Source organism: Limulus polyphemus, unplaced genomic scaffold (assembly GCF_000517525.1).
Source record: "Limulus polyphemus unplaced genomic scaffold, Limulus_polyphemus-2.1.2 Scaffold6099, whole genome shotgun sequence".
Taxonomy (NCBI): Eukaryota; Metazoa; Arthropoda; class Merostomata; order Xiphosura; family Limulidae; genus Limulus; species Limulus polyphemus.
In genome coordinates, this window is record NW_013671709.1 from 1 (window position 1) to 4,487 (window position 4,487).

The following is a 4,487-nucleotide window of genomic DNA, read 5'->3' on the forward strand; positions in this document are numbered from 1 at the left end:
CAATAATTTCATAGTTTTGTGTATGAAAGTGATATAATACATGCGCTGAACACTTCTTTTGTTTAACCTACAACTTGAATATTTCATCCTGCCTGATAGAAAATCCTGTACAGATATTTTGTATAATTAAAGACGAAAAATTACATGATTAAATAATTTTAGTAAATGATGTGTCTTTTAAAGGTATATAAAATTCCATGTCATGGTTTTATAAAAAAGAGAACGAGCCAACAAATTAAAACAAATTAGAGGTGTGTATGATTTATTTATTTGTTATTAAACACAAAGCCACACAATGGGCTGTCTGTACTCTACTCACCGCGGTATCGAAACCTGATTTTTTAGTGTTATAATCCCTCATACTTCCGCTGAACCACCAGGTGTATATATGCATGGAATTGAACTACATTAAACTTTGGATAGTATACGACTAAATAATAATAAATTATGATTACAATTCCATATGTACAAATATTTTCCTTACATTTTTAAATAATTTATGTAATTAAATAACAAATATTGAATTTTCTAATAAATATTCATCAATATGTTTAAAATTATAATATTTCATGTTAATTTATTTATTTATTTTATAAAAGCATATTAACCACAGCATAAGTTCTAAACATATAGTTTATCGTTATTATACTATTATCTCATTAATAGGCATGTTCTTTATCTATTAACAGAATCAACAAAATCCGACAGAAGTTCTATAAAGGTAATTATAATTTTCAGTATAAATTAATTATTTGTACTTACTTATACGAAGTTAGTTTCTGAAAATTTCCTCCTTGAAAGAAATATATATATACATATATATCCACCAGCACTTTTTTTTTCAAAGACATTGCACCATTTTATAGGTGTAACAGGGCTGTGTTATGTTATCACTCTACTTATGATGAAAGTCTGGGTAGCATGGGTAAGCGAAATAAAATAAACGTATTGAGATTTCATTTTTGATACTTTTAGTTTGCGTGAATTAAGGAACAAATTGTTACGTACATGCAATAAATATTGTTCAATTACCAACAGATTTTGAAGTAAAATTTCATTTGGTTTGTTTATAAAATGGCAAAAATTGCCCAATCACACTCTTATGTAACATCAACAGAGACGAAAAACGAGTCAAGTATGTATTACTCAAAAGTTTTATAGGGGTCACTTTTGAAAATGAATGTAGCAAATAAAATATTACTAGTTTTGACAGAATAATTGACGCTCTGCATAGACGACGAAAACAGATAAAAATATTAAAAGAATTAAAACATTGTATATTACGAATTCATTAAGTTTTACTGAAGCAATTCCATGTACATTTTCTTCGCTTATAAAATTTAGCCTACTTCATGATCAAAGTAGACATGACACCAATAGCTCACCTGTCAAGGACCGTCGGGTCGAGCATTATGGTATTTACGACACTTCTTTACTATAATTATTTATCGATAGGCTTAACATTGAAAGTACACCTCTGAAAACTTTTTCTTAGAAGCTGTTTTATTGTATTATTATACAAGTCTGATATTTTGAACCGATGACTACACCACTCTTGCAGAACTAAGAATACTGGAATTTAGTTATTTTTATTCATGTGAACATCCCCATTTTCTGTCAGGTGTGCAGTTTAAAAAAAAAATCACCTATTACATTTCTATACCAAATCAAGTTACTATTAATCCAATACGTTATCTATCTTACGACCATTCCGTGCATCGTAAAATACGTTTTTATTTAACTTTTCTATTTAAAAATATTCAGCACTTTTGCTTTTCAAGATATTTTTAATCAATTACAGTTTTTAGGATATCGCAACGACATTAAATTGTGTAAGTGACACTATATATATATATATTTATTTATTTGTGTGTACAAAACCGTTATATATTTAACAATATATAATTTCACTGAAAAGTGATTCCTAATCGACCGCGGCAGTTTTCTTCGTCTTTATACTCATCGCATTTCGCAGACAATACGTAAAACAGAATACTTGAGTTTTATTATCTTAAAGTGGACTTCAGCATTACGTACCTTGTACGACAGCATGAATAAAATAATGTAGTAGTTTATCTTTTTTATTTAATATATGAGCAATTTCATTTAACTATTTGAAATATTTTAAAAAATTTCCAAGTTTCTGTTTTGACTAAATGAGCGAAAATATTTTATACTACAATTTCTCTTCAGTTTTCAGACGTGTTGTACACTAAACTATCTATTTCAGCACCTATACCATTGGTTTGGCGGGTATACAGTTATTTTTTTTTTTTTACAAGTTCGTACACTACGTAGACATAACAAATTATGTTATTTACTTGCACGCAAACTACGCCTAGATAAAGTTCCATGACTTGTAATAAATATATATTAAAACGTATACTCCTGAACATCTAGCACCATAAGAAGAGTCGTTGGTTGAATAGCAATGTTAACGGAACGAAAGCGTAACGAACCTCCCGAAAAAAAAAAAAAAAAAATTAGTAAAAAAAAATAGTATACTTCGAAGCTAGCGGTGCTTTGAATATACACACACACACACACACACACACACACACACATTCATACACATGTATATAACGCTCGAGAAGATCACACCATTAAAAATATATAATGAATGATGGTGCTCTATTTACAACTTCAATGCTAAGATGTTTGAGCTGAAGACAAATTCTTGTTTTAATTTCATTTTCTCAACTGTGTTTTAATATTGAAAATTTTCAGATGGGAAAACATAAAAGTCTGTGGAAGAGGTTATGGATGAGCGAAGACTGACGGAAAAGATGGCAGTATTTGTTCTCACCTAACATCCTCAGCCTTATACAGATCATGAACATTTTTGTTTTATCGCACATGTAATTTGTATAGTGGTTTATATTAATAAAAATCCAGAATTTACACAGAACTGTCTTAAAACAAAACTATCAAATTCTTAAAATAATCTTACCGCATATGTGATGCAACGAGTTTCATTGTTGTTCATCGTTATATCAACCTATAGAAGTTTGTTGCACACAAGTCTGCAGAAATAGTTTTATGATCATGTAAAATTCTTGTAATATTGGTAACAGCTATTAATGTCGTTATGCTTATGGTAATATTATGTGTTTACAAGATACCCCAAGGAATCCTCTTGTACTGACGAAAGAACAAGATGAAGTCCTTCCCCACATTGCAATGTTTAATAAATCGACCAATAGAAATGGGTAGTATCCGTTACCAAATATCTTTAACAACTATGAAAAAAAAAAGGTAAATTGTATATCATAACAATGGGCACACAATACATTGTGTTATATCAACATTAGTTGTTTCCGAACAAATATTTACATCTTTACTTCTACTCCATGCCCAACCCAACTTTAAAACCAGTCTTCTTATTGAACAACATCATCGCGATTCATACCTCTCTTCATTGCTGTTCGAGTCTCTGGCTTCCATACACTGAAGACGTTGTAGAAAATGTTCAAAACCACACAAGTTTTAACCATATATTTTGAATAAACGAAACCAATACTTTTAGAGTCGCAATAAGGGACTTACAACGTGAAAACGCAAAATTCTCATTAGTTTTCAATAATATTAAAAAAAAACAATATTCTGACAATCATAATGAAAACAACTACTGCAAGACAGCCCGTTAAATAAATAAAATTGAAATTGTTAAATATAATCAATACTTAACACTCAGAATTTAATGTTGGTAGAAAAAATTAATATTATCAAACAAAAAAGTGTACTATTTAAACTCAACAGTGTGAAAAATGTAAGCACTTTTTTGCATTTAATAATAAGTTACTAGATGGTAAAAAAAAACAAGATATGTTAGGGCGTTTTTTTTTTTTTTTTTTTTTTTTACAAATAAACATTCACACAATGAAAACCCCTTTGTAGCTTATAAAACTAAAATTCAGGTTCTGATAGCTGCAGTGGGCACAATCTAGAAAGCCCATTTGTGTAGTATTGTTCTCAACAACAAACACTAAAAAAAAAAGTGCCTTGCTTTACTTCCAGCAGTTTTACCAAAAAAGAAAATAGCGGTTCCAATTCAACAAGACGTTGAGGAAATATGTAAAAATATTGAAAGCAAGCAATACATTTTAACCTCTAATATCACCAAATTTTATTGACAGAACTGCTTGCTAATTCCATTTTAGAATCTGTGGAATATATTTAATGTATCTATAACACAAACGAGGTTGCCCATTTGAGATTTTCTGGTATTTTAATGAATCGAAAATATTGTATTCATACAAGAGAATTCATTGGTTCTGAACATTTAGTTCAGTTTTGTCAAGTAATGCTGTAGAACTTATTAAATGACAATTAAAATTGGCAAAATGTTTACCCTATTAGAAAACATTAATTTTGCTATATAAAAACAAACTATATGCCAATGTTTTAACATTTGAGCAGGATGCACTTATGATAAAAGGAAAAATGTTTAGTTTTCTTAATTTAAGCATTTAAACAAGTTCTACAAA

At 29.2% G+C, this 4,487-nt stretch overlaps 1 long non-coding RNA gene across 1 annotated transcript; it reads left to right on the top strand.

The window, feature by feature from the left end:
- The first annotated feature begins 619 nt into the window (after positions 1 to 619).
- LOC111089386 lies at positions 620 to 2,805 on the top strand. The gene is made up of 2 exons (XR_002613668.1): positions 620 to 721; positions 2,728 to 2,805. It is a non-coding gene; the product is annotated as an uncharacterized LOC111089386 (long non-coding RNA).
- Positions 2,806 to 4,487: the final 1,682 nt, after the last annotated feature.